Source organism: Cyprinus carpio, chromosome B3, assembly GCF_018340385.1.
Source record: "Cyprinus carpio isolate SPL01 chromosome B3, ASM1834038v1, whole genome shotgun sequence".
NCBI lineage: Eukaryota > Metazoa > Chordata > Actinopteri > Cypriniformes > Cyprinidae > Cyprinus > Cyprinus carpio.
In genome coordinates, this window is record NC_056599.1 from 11,175,565 (window position 1) to 11,193,440 (window position 17,876).

The window sequence follows — 17,876 nt, forward strand, 5'->3', positions numbered from 1 at the left end:
CAGAAAGATTGGTCTGCTGAATCTGCCATTTTTTAAATTATAAACACCTTTATGTGCTGTAGATCTAGACTTAACTATTTAGCTGCATTTTTTTCAACTCTACGCTGTATTTTTTATTTTATTTTTTTGTTGTAACAAAAAAATGATTGTAGCTTGGTTTACTAGCAAGTACCATTTTATTTATTTCTACTTGAAAATAAAAAAAAATACAGTGAATTGAATAAATAATTACAAATTAAAACCCCTTAGCCGAAAGGCAAGAAATTATTATGTTGAACTTTCATAGCATAAACATCACTCTTACTTGATCTGGAAAAACTGTGCATGTTTAAAGACTGTCGAATTTGACCACTGTTTTGATTTAAAACATTGTTGCAGTGACAGTTATTTATTAATTTATGTCAGGAGTGGCAAAATTATTTGTACTGAAAATAAATGGCAAGAATCGAAAACAAAATAATCACATAATCACATAATACTTAAAAAAAATGGAAAAAAGAATATCAAAACTAGATATATAATACAATATACATAATACATATATATACACACACACACACATGTTTGAAATATTTTCAAAATATATACTGTACTGTATTTATACATAAATGTACACAATACAAACACATTATGTAACAAAAACTTATTTTGGATACGATTCATTTAGATTATCATTTGACAGCACTAAAAATAGAAAGACTGAAATAAAATTTACATGTAAATTTACATCCAATTACATATTAAATGTACATTCATTTATTTCTGATTGCATATCGTTTCATAGTAAATCCTCAGCCAGTTTATTTTACAGAGTACTCCAGTACTGCACAATTGATAAGTTAGACTCCTTTATTTATTTATTCATCTATTATAATAATACATATTTAAGTATATTGTCACTCAAACAGTAGAGCATTGCACTAGGTACACAAAAGTCACTGGTTCAACGGATAGCAAGAACAGATAAGACAAGAACCTTGTATCAAATTATCCAGTCACTCTCGATAAAAGCATCTACAAAATGCATACATGTAAATGCATATTTATCAAAATGCTAGGCTTAAATGTTTGCAAATGGTTTGCATTTGGTTAACAGTTATTTATGTGTGAAAATGCAAAGGTTTTCGCACAATGCGTTAACAACTTTCTCCACTCTTCAAATAAATGTAATAATTGTATTATAGTATTTTGACATATATACCGTGGTATGCAGATTAACTGAAAATTATTTCCATATTGATGTTAATATCCATATTTTCATTGATGCACATCCAATATGTTTACCTGGCATATCAATGCATCTTTATTTTTTATTTTTTTTTAATTGTGTATTAATTAATGTATTTTTTAGTGCATGCAAGTGTCCAAAATTAAAATGGCAGTACTCCAGTACTTTATGTTCTGGGCCAATATGTTTTCTAAACCCTTCAAAGTAACAAGGACAAAAGGCAGAAAACAAAAGTGTTTCAGCTGCAGTGTGTCCTCCACCCACACAGACAAACACACACACCTCACCTGTTTGACTGTTGACCTGACGGTTTTACTCCAAAACCATAACCAAAATCATATTTTACAATGCCTGTCACTAACAACTGGTGATCATTAATCATTTACGTTTAATCATTAGTGCAGGAGACGCCTTGAATGTGTGTCACAGAGACCAAAGGGTCAAAGTTTGTTTGGTTTTCATGGCCCAGTTTTATCTGTTGACATTTAGAAGCATCTATGTATTTTGAAGAAACAATATTTTATTTATATCCCAATAATTTATATATATATATATATATACACACATATATATATATATATATATATATATATATATATATATATATATATATATATATATATATATATATATATATATATATATATATATATATATATATATATATATATATATTTATTATATATATTTTACAAAACTAAAATATAATATACTGAAAAAATAAAAAGTAATGTATATATTAATAAATTTCCATATCACAATATATATTTTCCTCATAATTGTGTACATGTATTACATATACATGTTCCCATAATAATGTTAATATATGTAGTACATATGTTCAAATATACAGTTATACACACATTGCCATATTTTTTTACATGTACATCTGTATATATTATGAAGTGTATAACTGAATTTAAAATTAGCTTACATACATATCATATAAATAGATATATTGTCACATTTTTCTGTATTATTAATATTTTGTAGTATAAACACAATATATAGTTCAGTATATATTCAATATATAAATTAAATAATTTAATATATTGATCGTTAATATACAAGAAATTTTCTTTGTCCGGTACTTTTTGCACAGCTCTTTAAAGCATGAAACATACATATTTTCTCTGATATCAAACTTTTGCATGTCATTTGGTCTTATAACATGGAAAAACTGGTATGTTGCAGATGGAATTATGTAATATTAATTATAGCTTTAGTGAGGTGAAAAAGAAACCGGGTAAGCTGGTTAAACTGATCTTGTTCGAGATTTATCATATTAAATACAGACATTTCACTGTCAGTTTCTAAACACACCGCACATCAAAATAATTTCTGCCTGGAAACTGGGCTATAAATACTAATAACAGCTTTTTCCATTATGCAAATATTGGTACATTGATAAAAAGAGAACATAAAAAAGAAAGACGGCAATGTGGCTGAGAGATTGAGATTGAAAGAGAGGAGGTTAATATGAGAGAGGAAAGTGCTTTATGTGTTTGGATGTAATTCAAAACAAAAGCATGGACTATATCTCTTCCTGCTCGATTTCCTTCCTGAGGCCAAAAACACTCGCCACCTTCTGTTTTTCACCTTCATGTGTCCCTGCTGACCCATAATCCTCTGTGATGTGTGGACATGTACGCCACTCTGACATTTATGGATGCCTATGAATATATTTATTTAGAAGTTAGTTTTTGAGTGCAAGGCTATTAGTGCAACGTTTTAACAAGTGTTAATTTAACAATTAAAATATTAATAAAAGAGCAATTAAAAGAACATTTGCATTGCTTTTATTTAGTTATTATTATTGTGTTTCAACTGTAATGGGTTTCCTCTTTCATGTTAGTTTTTAATTGCGTAATGTAAATGTAAAGCATGTTCAAGGTGCACTTGAAAGTTACATTAAATATGCTTCAGCTAATGAATAAAACCCTTGCTGTTATTCCCATTAAGCACTTTTTTTTTTTACACTGTAGTAAGTAAACACGCATCAAATGTGAGCCGCTCAGTCGGAGTTTTCAGAAATGCAGTGTGTGATTGTCTGTGTTTATATATGCATGATGTCTCATAAGGGAGCAGAGATCAGCTTTTCAATAGTCTAACTGGCTCTGTGTTGTTTTTGTTTTCATTTTCCTATGTGAATCCTGAATTTAGGTCAGATGGCCCATGTGAGGCGGGGGAAGCGTGGATGCCGGCCGGAGCGCTTAATGACTTGTTTATCCGTGCCTTTATAACTTGATTAACACTGTAGTATTACAGATTTGAACGGCACATGTAGACTGACCTGTAAACGACAGCGTTCTGTGTGAATGAGGAAACTTACACATTACACACGTTACACAGAACAACAGCTGGTAAAGAAACATTCCTGTCATCATGACTTTCTGAAAAATCAACAGGTGCTACACAGCACAGGACGAGTGCTTGAACAGGACAGAGACCGACAGACAGCATTCCTGCTTAATGATAAGAATAATACAGCTTAATTTTTTAAATATTTGCAACACAACAGCACAAAACTTATTTAAATTATATTTACAATTATAAAATATATATAGCTATAACATAATTATATGTAAAATATTAACAATGTTACCAAAAATAAAATAAAATGTTCTTCTTTAAAACTTACATTATATAAGTATAAATTCAGCACATTTTTTTTTTATAAGTCAAGTCACATTTATTGATATAACGCTTTATACAGTACTATTGTGTCTAAAGGAAAATATTTTTTTACTCATTGTCATGGACACTTTTTTCTGTCTGTAGTGTATATAGCTAAACATTATGATTTCTTGTTGTCCAAATTTGTTAGTGTTTTTTTCCCCATCATGTATCATTGTGTAATCAATATATTTTATTTTACTCTTCTTTTGGTAATATTTCATTTATTTTATTTATAAAAGCCCTAAATAGTAACTTTCCTAACTCTACTACATTAAAATGTTTAAAAGTAACTTTTTTTCACATTAAAAATGTGTCTACAAATCTACTTTAGAGGAATTGGAGAAATTATTTCCCACAACTAAGATACAGGAAATGATGTCACGTTCCCTCACTGATAAGATCTGAAGAACGGAAAAGTATGTGTGCTCTCCCTGAGAAAATATTTTAATTCAAAAAGTCCATACAACAAGAGTTATTATACAATTAATTTGTATTACATTTTATTGTACTTTTATTTAAAAATGTTAAAAGCTTTGTTAAAAAAATATTACATTTCTTAATGCAATATATATAATATATGTTAAATATATTATATATTTATATATATATAATATATATATACACATACATACATACACACACACACACACACATTTTAATTTTTCCCAGCATATGCACCTGAAGTGTTTTGGACTTTTTGATCATTAAACAGATATTTGACCTTTTCTTTTTTTCCCCAGAGAACAAAAATACACCCTGCAAAGGTGTTGCATCTTTAAAGCAGACTCTCTAATGTAGCTCAGGAAATATGAATCATAAACCGTGTGGTTTTGAACTCGTTTCTGAGTTTATAGACTTCGCAAGAAGACAGTAAACGACATTTTACAATATCACGACACTGTTTGTTTACACGAGCGCGGTTTTATAGCTTCCTTATTTTATGCCAGGTAAACAGCAGTGACACTCGAGCAGGGTTCCTGTGAAAAGCGTCATGGGGTTGTTTGCTGTTTTGACCGGAAAGTCCTGTAAAGGTCACCCTTCAGAGAGATATGCAGCATGAAACGGCTGTTAGAAAGATGCCCCCACTTAAAATTCCCTGACTAGACTTTCCAAAAGCCGTCTGGATCGCAGCTTTTGTATACACAAGCGCTTGTGTGAGCGTGGCGCTAAATGTTTTTATTTAACTCTGGCTACTAGGCCCTTCAGCAGAATGTAGGTCGACTCCTCCCACCGCTCGACGAACACAGAGCCTCAAGTGAACTCACTCGTCATGGCAACGAGGGGGCAGCCAGTCACAGCGCAGCTCAAAATAAAGGGGCGGGGCCGAACCAGCAGCAGACACGTGGGCATTCCGCTTCGCTCTGCGTCCCGTCGCCTTTTTTGTCGTTCATCCCAGCTCTGCTTGTTTCCAGTCAACTGAAATCTTTTTCGGAGAATCCCAGAGTGCGTCGACGCAAGCCAAGGCGGGGCACGTGTCTCGCTTTTCTGTGAAACACAACTAATGTTTGGCGCAGCCGGAGCGCTTGTTATCTTGTCATAAGGGTTGCTCGGCACAATGTTGACACTGCGATAATTGCTTCTCGTACGGCAATATTTATTTCAAGCCAAAATATGCTGATGTTGTGAACAGTGCAATTTGAATCAATTTTTTATTTTTATTTTTTTTTTCACACTGAAAATGATTAAATCTTCAAAGGCTAAAATGGATTACAAAATGTACTTCAAGATGCAATAAAATACATCAAAATAAAACATTTTGGATTCATCAGGCAAAGGGACTTGGGTACATTTGCATTTATTTGAATGCTGATGAATATGCATTGTCCCTTTTTAAACAAAATAAGCAAATGAACGCATACTGGAGGCCAAAAGTTTGGAATAAAGTTTGTTTTTTTAATTAAGTCTCTTTTGCATTTATGTAATCAAAAAATACAGTATGTGTAAATGTTTTCTATTGTAATGTATTTTATTATGTAATTTATTCCTGTGAGGCAAAGCTGAATTTTCAGCATCATTACTCCAGTCTTCAGTGTCACGTGATCCTTCAGAAATCATTCTAATATGATGATTTGATGCTCAATCATTATTGGTGTTCAGTTATTAACAATGGATTAAACAAATGTTGAAAACTATTTTTACTGCTTAATATTTTTGTGGAAACTATGATACATCATTTTGATGAACAAAGTTCACTGAACAACATTTATTTGAAAAAAAAAAAAAAATTATATATATATATATATTTTTTTTTTTTCTTCATACTTACCCAAAACATTTAAATGTTAGTATATCACCATTCCATAAAACTATTAAGCAGAAAAAACTGTTTTCAACATTGATCACAATAGTAAATGTTTCTTGAGCAGCAAATCAGTATATTAGATTGATTTCTGAAGGATCATGTTACACTGAAGACTGGAGTAATGATGCTGAAAATTCAGCTTCACACCACAGGAATAAATTATATCAGGAATAAATATATATCTTAATATATATATATATATATATATATATATATATATATATATATATATATATATATATATAGAATAGATATGTTAAGAGAGAGAGAGAGAGAGAGAGAGAGAAAGAAAATGTTTATTTTAAATTGTAATAATATTTCACAATATTACTATTTTTACTGTAAATTTTATTAAATAAATGCAACCTTGGTGAGCGAAGGGACTTCTTTTAATATTTAAAAATGTTTAAAATTGTAAAAATCATTTAAATTGAAACTTTTTAATTATTACAAATTTTATATAGCGCTAACAGTGTGGAATGAGTCACACTGAAGTTTAGTAAATAATTTTGAATAGCAAAACTAATGCTCTTTCATTAAAGTAAAAATTACTGCTGTTTCTTGAAAGAGTGAAAGACAGAAAGAAATGCATGACACAGAAGGAGAGATGGGTGGACGTTTTCTGGTGTTTTGGGTGGAATGTGAAAGCTGGCGTTTTAGGAGAGGCCCAGTTGGTCATGTCTGACAGTCCTCGTTTTGTGAGTCACGTGCCTTCATCACACATGCCCTTCTCTTCTGAACTGTATCGAGATATTTTAAACATGCAGGAAGCATCAATGTGTGTTGAAACAATTTAGACCACAAAAAAAAAAAAAAAAAAAAAAAAACACACATATGGGCCGTACTGAAATGAAACACTGAAAGGTATGTACAGGAAAACCACAATATTTTTTTCACTAGCTAAAATGAATAAGGGTTTTATTATTCTTTTTAAAGCAGATGTATTGCATATACATACTGGTCAGGTTTGACGACCCTTGCAGGAAAACCTACTGGCAAACGCTGGGAGTAATTTGGCCAAACGCAGACCTCTGGGTGATCTGAGGTTTCTGAGCTATGCTTGTGTTCACCGCAGGCTTGGCGATAGAGCATCTCTCTCACGCTCTCTAAATGTCTCTTTCATCACTGCCTGCATTTTGCAGATTCCAACTCATATCCTGAAGAGATTTGGGAAAGAAGAGGGCAATGGAGTGCATCGAGAAAAGATTTAAAGCTGAGTGGAACCTGACAGCTCTGTGATCTTGCAACATTTTCAGTCCGGCTTGCGCAGTTCTTGTTGAAAAACTCTCCCTTGTGCTAAAGTGCAGCTATTGTCTTATAGACTTTGAATTTGACTTGTGTTCAACATGGGGAACAGGTAACAGACACTAATAGAGGTGAGTGACCAAATAAAAGCTTAAAAGGACAACAACAACAAAACTCTCAAAAGACTAAGGACCACCTACTCAGCTGTCAATCAAGAACAGGCCCAGTTACATGTAGCTTTAAAAGAGAATAACAATTTGATTGAAACATTTGGGGAAGCACATTAATATACACAACCATTCAAAAGTTTGGGGTCAGGAAGTTTTTTGTTTTTAAAGAAATTAATACTTTTATCCAGCAAGGATGCATGGAATTGATCGAAAGTGACAGTAAAGACATTTATAATGTCACAAAAAAAAAATCAATTTCTAAGAAATGCTGTTTTTTTCAACTTTTCTATTCATTAAAGGATCCTGCGAAAAAATAGTATCATGTTTACACAAAAAATGTGAAGCTACACATCTGTTTTTAACATAATAATAATAATAGTAATAATAAATAGCTAACAATAATAATAATAATAAATAGCTGCAAATAAAAAAAAAAGTTTTGATTTTATGTTGAGCATGAAATCATCATATTAGAGTGATTTCTGAGTGATCATGTGACACTGAAGACTGGAGTAATGATGCCTTAAATTCAGCTTTGCATCACAGGAGTAAATTCCACTTTAAAATTTATTGCTATAGAAAACAGTTTTTTTTAACTTTAATAATATTTCACAATATTACTGTTTTTTGGACAATATTACTGTTTTTAATGTATTATCAATTAAATAAATGCAGCCTTGGTGAGATTTCTTTCAAACTTTCAAAAAAAAAAAAAAAAAAAAAAAAAAAAACTTACCAACCCCAAACTTTGAACAGTAATGTGTATTAGCATTAAATCGTATCCAACATTTTTTAATGTTTTTGAAAAAAACTTTTTTTCCCCTTCTATTCATCATTGTTTGAAATTCCTGTCCATGTTTAAATATTAAAAAAATAAACTGAACAGCTGTTTACAGTAGAGATCATACATGTCATATTCTCTCCTGGCATGTATTAATTCTACAGCTGTCACTGAGAGTTAATGTTAGCGTTAAGACCCACATGATGAAATTTCATAAGTGTCAAAGGTCAATCACTGCAGAATGCTAGCTTAGCATAAAAGGACTCCAACTTGTGGCAGCACCTGCTTATAAACAGAAAGCGATGAAAGGCTCGGGCAGCAGACTTAACAAGTGGAACTTCCTCTATAGGTGAAAGGGCAAATAACAAGCATTTTTGCAGAGCCATGTGAGCCTGAGATGTTTTTCCTGTAAGAACGAGTTCCATTACATTTTCTAAGAACATCGCTCGGTCTAATTCATAACCGCAGCTTCTTTGATTGTACATTCCTGAGTAGACCGATTCTTAGAACATTGTTAGAGCAGCCCAAATCCTTCCATATCTGCATGTATCATCTGTTCACATCAAAGAAACTTTAAAAACACACTCTAGAATTTCACTTTATGTCTCTGGGATCCAAAACAGAATGCAACTCCCAAGACCATTTGTATAATTCAAGTTAGCGTTGTTGATGTTAAGCAACACAATCATTACAGTTTTTCTCAGTCACTTTGGTGCATTTCTCAAATCAGAAATGAAATTCTCAAAACTACTTGTACAACCTCCACATCATCTAGTCATTTATACACATCATAAAACCAGTTTCTCATTCTTTTGAACAAGTTGCGATTGCTTTTGTACATTCATGCAGTTGATTATGCACATTTATCTGCAGTTTCCTACATTATCATTGCTAATGTCATGTTACTCAAAATGTATTATATAGTTTTCTGTGCAATAGTCCTTACCCCTCAAAACATCTAGTCGTTAGTTCATCGTATAAGTCACTGAATGCAAAAAGGTCATCTAGTTGTCATAAACTGCCAAGCACATTTTTTTTTTACACATTATTTATTAGAAGCTTTTTGTAATTTGGCATGAATTGTGCAAGTGAATCTTTACTAATGAAGAGAATGTAGATAAGCCAATGATAAACCATTTCTCTGAAATAGCTCAAAGGTTCATCTCATGACTCTTCAGTTGGAAAGCATACACTGTATAGACAGACACAAGAGTTACACAGTGGACTTATCTTTTTATTTTCATCTTTGTGCCCATATTTTTCCTTCTCTATATCACAATGACATTGTAAAGGTTTTTTTTGTTTGTTTGGTTTTTTTTTTTTTTACAGACCACTAGTAAAAGTGTAACTAGGAATTCTATCCAGTCTCTTTCAATCAATACCACATACAGTAATGTGTAAATTTTGTACTTTTGAAATGGATTGTTGCCATAGTTTACAGCAATGGCATACTGTTCAATACAGTAACTGTCATCCAAAATGTTGCCATAGTTTACACAAGAACATCCCTCCAGAGTACACACTGTTATATTGACAACATGACTAAGTAATTTGACTGTCTTATCCGTACACATGACACAAGGACTTGTCCATTCTGATGGCACTGACATGTCATTGACACAGATATTTATTTTTGAGAGATGAACTAAGGATTTTGAGTAAGAGACGGCTTTTTGCAGGTAATCCATGGTGTTTTTGCTATTTGTACCGAGTTGTTTTTGAGAAATGCACTTACTGTTTTGCAAATGTCAAGGATGATTCGGGAAATGTACCAAAGCGACTGAGAAAAACTGTAACAATTCAACTTAATCAACAGCTGGGGGTGTTGTTATTGTTAACTACAACTATGAATTGAAATAAAATATAAATATCAGAGGAAAAACATTACCATATTCAGAAACGAAAAATGTTGCCTTGGCACCAAACCAAAAGTACTAAAACTGAAATAAAATATATATTTAAAATAAATATTAAACAATAAAATAGTAAAAATTACATATGCACATAATAAAATGACTAAAACGTAACTGAAAATATAAAAATAAAACACGCCAAAATATTATTCAAACAAATTACTTTCCTCTAAACCTAGATAGATAGACAGATAGATAGATAGACAGACAGATAGACAGACAGATAGACAGACAGATAGACAGACAGACAGACAGACAGATAGACAGAAAGATAGATAGATAGACAGACAGACAGACAGACAGACAGACAGACAGATAGATAGATAGATAGATAGATAGATAGATAGATAGATAGATAGATAGATAGATAGATAGATAGATACTATCAAATGATGAGATATGTTTACAAAAATTTACCTTAGCTATTCAAAATCATGGTTGGTAAAGATGAATTAAAATAAAATATAAATATTAGATGAAAAACTTTAACTTGAGTGAAAATGAAAGTTGAGGCACTAAAAGAACTGAAACTAAAACTGAAATAAAATAAATATAAATATTTTATAAAAAAAACTAATAAAAATGGCAAATGCATATAATAAAGCTACTAAAACTTCAAAATATTATTAAAAACAAATAAATTACTTCCCTCCAAAACTGAATATGTACTTTTAAATATCAGATGACGAGATCTTATTTATTTTTGTTAAATGTGGAAATCTTGTAATGAAATTCAGGGGAAATATTTCTCAAAACTTTGAGGAAATATACAACAGCAAAATACGAAGTACCACAACAAAGAAACATGAACACAGCAACCTATTGTGAATCATACAAGCTGTCCAAATATGCTCTTATATTTCACTTATCTATTTAATTTAAAAAAAATCGGGAAGCGTTTGGCGCTGCGTATTTGTTTACATGGCGGCCTGCCAAGGAACACGGTTTTCTTGCAGGTGGAATAGTTTTTCCTCTCACGTGTACCTGCTGACCTGCTTTCCTCTCAGGGCCGCACCCAGACTTTGATTGTTAATGATTCAACTCAAAGCCGTAACTAGATTTCACAACAACAACACTGAAAAGGGTGCAGAGAGGCAAAGGTTAAACCATTTCTGTAAGCCATAAACGCTCAGGTGAAGTCATGAGGAAATAAGCCAAGTGTGGCATTGTGCTAGCGAGGCACACGTGACTTTGACACAGAAGAATGAGGGGAAATACACTAAACATTATCTCATCATTTACCATACCATACCATGTCTCAGGTGAATCACATCTAGCTCACACATGTAAAGACTTCACGTGTTGACACGGCTGGATTGAGTTACATTAACTGTTTGTTGCTAACGAAGAACAAAAACATGCTGATGTCTAGATGTTAACCTAAGTGTAAACATGGCTTGTAACAAACTCTTGTAAACAAACATGCCCCAGTTGAAAGAAAAAAAAGAAGAAAAAAAAAACCTACCAAACAAGGGTGAGGAAACATTACAAAACTAAACCAATATTCACTTCCCCCATATTTTAAGCATATTAGGCTATTGCTGTTGCTTATTTTTTCTCTTTTAAAAAAGAAGTGTGCTTAATTGTATTAAATATGTTCTTGCTGTGTCCTTCAAATCTTATTACTGTATAATGCCTCAAATGGTACAAGAAAAGTCTTCATTACATTTTTTTAAGAGGTCTTAAATTTAGGGACAAGACAGACAAGAATGCCGATATGGCTTAATGTGACGATTAAACTTCAAAGGTGTTCGATTTCATTAAATAATGAAATATTCATTTGATTGAATAAAAGCTGCATATTTTAAAAGTCAAAATGAGGCATTACAGTGTGGGTGTTTTTATATCAGCGTATCTCTGAAGGGAATCAAATGTCTTTAGAAAAGTTTTGGTGGAATTTTTTATTAATCTTCCCTGTACTGCCTGATTAAAGTAGCGTTTATGAGGGCAGCACTGCTTTGTGTACAGTTGGTATGGGGAAACGCCTTTATTTCTGCCATTTCTGCCAGAGAATGAATTAGCATTTTTTGAAAACCTGTACCTGAAATGTACATCTTTGTAAATTGAATCATAAAAAGTAATTTTAGAGTTTAACATGTTACCATAGAAGCATAGACTCTTGCTCTATGGTATTGATTTTATTTGTGAAGCTCTTAAAAAGGTCTTAAATTAAATGATTTCATTTTTTTTTTTTAATTTTTTTTTTATTGAAAATCCTTCAGATACCCCATGAATATATGGAAACAACAGTTTCCCAAAAAATAAAACTGTGGCCAGTGAAAATGCTAAGTGGCTAGTAACTTTGGAAAACCACAAGCCTCAGTGGCTGGTGAACCAAAAAGTTAATGTCAAGCCCTGCTTTCAGATAATGTAATATTAATTAAATAAAAAGTCACTTAAGTGAATTTTAAGAGTCAACTTTCATGACTCTCTTAACACACTTAAGTACAGTTTTAAAAAGTGCACTTTGCAATAATGTCAAATTAAAAGTTTAAAGAACATTTTAAATATATTCTTTTAATAATCTTTTCTCATTCAAGACATTTTTATGCATTTACTAACATACTAAAGCACATGTAAAGTCCTTGATTATCATTTTAACTGTAGCAAATTATTTGATACTACATCTAAAGTTAACATTTTAAATGTACTAAATTGCAACTTATTAAAATACATCACATACACATTTCAAAAGAAATGAAAGTATATTTTAGTTTACCATAAATGCTTGGAACATTCAAGAGTAAACTTCAACCACTTAAGTGGTCAAAAAAGCACTTTAGAATTCACATTTAATATGAATTTAAACTATAAAACATTTAATTTAATCATAAATAACATGCAATTAAGAGTCAAATAACACTGCAGTGTGCACTTAAGTATATTCTTTTAAACTATCTAATTTCCATAATGAGTACTATTTTTAAGTGAACTTTTTTTACAAGGGTTTGTTCAACGGCCCACAAAGTCAAACAACCTCGCAAGAAACCCGGTAACCTCATTTCACTCCAGAGAGCAGACAGGGAGAGGGAAAGACTTTGAGCTTGAGGTTAAATAAATGGCTTCCGTCCAGCTCGGCCCAACAGATGGAGGAGTCAGGTTACAGGGCCAGCCCTCGTTTACAGATCGAACAGCTTCCTCCGCCTTTAATACAAACACCTGAGGGAGGGACACGGCTTAGCCCAGCCCCATGTGACAGCGAGTTCACATGCACCGGGGGTGAAACGTGTTACTGTAACACCTTGTCCGAGGCCAGAGCGGTTATGTAAAGACCTTGACGGCCTTAAACACAGCCAAGGGCACTTCAGGGAGGGGCAGAGGGAATAGAGGAGCAGTGTGTTGCCTATATATATATATATATATATATATATATATATATATATATATATATATATTATATATATATATATATATATATATATATATATATATATATATATATATATATATATATAAACCATATATATATATATGCCATATCATTCATTGCTGTGGAATTCAAAAATGTAAGGTTACTATGAGGCTAAAATAATTTTTAATGGACATTTAAATTAGGCCTTTTTGAATGGATTTAAGTGTTGTTGCAGACTTAGATTAGTTTTACTTGTAATAACTAATGCAATGAAAATGAGAAAACAGCATTCAAACTCTGGTTACCTGCATACATGCACCATGCAACATAATACTACATTACGTTCCTACATTTATTAATTAAACATTGACTATTGATAGCTTTTATTCTGGCATATGGGAAATAAAAAATAACCTTAATACAGAGACCTAAATTAAATTAGCATCATAGACTAATGCTAGTAGACAAAAATAATCCACAAAACATTGTGTCTATATGAATTTAATGTCTCTATAATAGAGACAGAGGTCCAGACTGCAGACTGCGACCAAAATTGATTTTGCAACATTGTTACAGCACAGCGCTGCGAGATCCAGCGAGAAGCGTTTGAATTTGCCGCAGAATTAATTAAGTTTTACTGCAGTGAACAAATATTTATGTAAAATTAAAAAAATATGTCAAATCACCATTAGGCTATAACCTTTAGATAGCAGCAGAGGAACACTTATTGGCTTATAAATAATTCATACTTTTGAAATGATAAAATAACAATTATAAAATCACTATTATAATTAAAGAAATCAGATTTGTCAGATTTTTTCAGAATTTTTTTTTTTTTTTTTTTTTTTTTGCAAGAAACCCAGTAACCTCATTTATAAATTATTCATACTTTTGAAATTATAAAATAACAATTATAAAATCACTATTATAATTCAATAAATCAGATTTTGTCAATTCAATTTGCGACTAAATCACTCAATCACTGAAGTTGTTGGTCAGTTCCAGACTACAGAAGAATAATAATTTATTAAGAGTACAATGTATATATATTCTACATAAAAATTAGATTACTTGTTACTGTTGTTAATAAAATTAATTTTGTTAGCTTCCCAACTCAAGCTTAGTGCTTTACTGTCAAATGTAAAAATGAAATAAACAAGAAATAAACGTAATATTATTAGTCATTTTTTATTTAATTCTTTTAAGTATTTCCTCTTAATTTTAGAGGGATGTGACATATCCCTCTGAAATTAAGAACGACTTAATAGAATACTGCACTTTTATTGTAATTTCTATGAGTTAAATATATTTATTATCAAAGCATTTGTCAGTAATACAGTTAAAATGGGGAATATATGTGAATGATTGCATTGCAGTTTCATTTAAGGTGTGCCCCTAAATTTTCGGCTTGTGCTCCTAAAAATTTGAACTACTACAGTGCTCCTAGTAAAAATAGTTAGTCTGGAGGCCTGCTATATTTCCATATATCCGGTTATAGCAAAATAATTTTCCATTTCCTTTAAATTTGTAATAATTTTATCACATTATTTAATATATGCAAGCTAACATGAACGTAATTGTTGAATTGCAATTGCACTTTTATTAATGTCAACTAACAAATAACCATATTATTATATTATTTCATATGATTATCAAAGATCAATACTGCAACAAATGCATTGCTTATTATCAAATAGGACCTTATTATAAGGTTTTACTATTTATATTAATTGGACACAATGCAACTGAACTTTAAACAAAATGTTTAAGAATTGTGCTCATTTTAATTAATGGAATTTCCCAAGCAGCAAAAGTAGATTTTCTGAGTGTTAGACACATTCATCTCCATTGAGGATTAAAAGAAAGAAAGGAGATGGAAATCTGGAAAATGCTAAATAAAGGTGATATTTTTCCAATTGTTTTATGTCTGTCCAGACCGGCATGAGCGCCAGGAGATGTGACTCATTTGGTGAATGCAAATTACAGAGACTGCCTCATCCCACAAGGGAGACTCCATGTATTTTCGTCCTGTGTATGGAAACAATCACTGGGACCAAATGTAGCATTTTATTCCCGATCACGTGGTTAACAGAGGAACAAGATTGCTTGGTTAGGTTACACAAATCTTCGCAGACAAGACAAGTAGCTGCATGATACTTCGACCGTGACCTACATAATTAAACACAGTGTACTACACACCTTCAGCTAAAAATACAACACTTGAACATGACTGATGTCAAATGAATTGTGAATAAATATTCATTGTGCACCAATTCAAATGTATCTATAAGTTGAAGGCAAATCAAGCAGGAATAACAGAGTTCGGATTTGTTTGAAATTGGATTGTTGATACAAGGTCAACTAAATCCCTGCAGGTAACTCACGTTATCTGCCGAGAAACTAGGTTATGACAGCGAAAACATTGATAAAGTTAATGGAAAAGCAGAGGAAGAGGAAGGTGTTCTGATGGACAGAAAAAGAAAGAGAGGGAGACAACGAAGGGCCACCACGTGAATGGAGAGTGTGTGCTGTCTTCAGGCCATGTGCTGCTAGCAAGCGTGTGTGAGCGAGAGCGGCCAGTGTAAGCAAATGACTCATCCTAAAGGAGCCCCTCCACACACACACACAAACGAAAGCACGGAAAACACATTAAGCCATCATCAAAATGAGAGAATGGCAAGGATAGAAGTGGAAAGGAAACAGTGTTTTTTTGTTTTGTTTTTTGGCAGGGTTCCCATGGAGAAATTTGCATTTTAGAAACTAAATATCATGTTATTGGGGTCGCTTAAACCTGCAAACATGAAAAATAACCGGCAGCAACAGTGTTAAAGTAGCCCAATTCAGTGTTTAATTGTATTCAGTGTGCACTTGCAGTGTAGGCTACTTCAAAAGCTTATATATATAAATATATATCTCAATTAAACAAAAGGCCACTTAAAAGTTCAAGCCCACTTACATGATTGATCTTAAGTACACTTTAAAAAGTGTAAAATATCAGATTTCTTTTGCATTTTATACCAGACAATAGAAATAATTATGAAATTACATATAAAATTTCTGCTTTCTCTGCAATGAGGGGATTTTGGGGGAAAAAGTCATGGGTAAACATGCTAAATGTGATAAATGGTGCTGCAAATCTAAAATTATAGTCAAGTTAGTCTAAATATTTAGTAAAATGTGCAATTCTATCAAAAATGACAATTAATTTCAGATTCATTGGGGAAAAGGTAATGTAGGTGATGTGAGAATTTTGCAACAATAACCTATTAATTATCCTAAAAAAAAATGACACGTAAAATAAGGAATATTCCTCAACCTATATTTTCACTTCTGCACTTACAAATCATCACATTAGAACTAGCAGCAACGGCTTGTGATATTGCTTTTATATTGAGGAACTTACACTCTCAACGCAATATTGCCCGATATGTTTTTGTACACTTTGCTCCATCAACTAAAATAATTCCAGACAAAGGCATGGCTTAACCGTGGCAATGAGGAAGACTTAGTAGAGAGTTTCCGGAATAATTCAGCAACTTTCAAAGAATGATTCGGTGACTCATTCAAAGACATTCTCCTGTTTCATGTGAGAATGAACCTGCGTTTTTGAATGAATCGGTTAAATGAACGCTCTACTGACTCGCACATAAAGACGGTCACTTTACACCACCTAGTGCTTCATATCCTTTAGGAACACAAAAACATGATATTGTTCATGTTAGTTTTGTGTCTTCATGCAAGGAAAAATCCACGTTTTTCTATGAGAAAAGTCTTAAATACATCCAGTAGTTTTTTTTATTCCCCTAACATGTCCACATATGTTATATTTATATATATATTTATTATATTTTTATTTATGCATTTAGCAGACGCTTTTATCCAAAGCGACTTACAGTGCATTCAGGCTATCAATTTTTACCTATCATGTGTTCCCGGGGAATCGAACCCCCAACCTTGCGCTTCGTAACGCAATGCTCTACCACTTGAGCTACAGGAGCACAAGTATGTTATTGTGAACATACATCCCCTTTATCCCGGACATGTCCTGACCGGGATTTCTAAATTAGGCTATCTATAATGTCTCACAAGAAGGCAGGATCTACAGAGAAAAGTAAAATCAATGCAAATAAACGTACATATAATGTATAAGCACATCAACAGGAAAAGTAGGGCAAAACACATTCAGGCAAGTTTAGAAATCCTGGC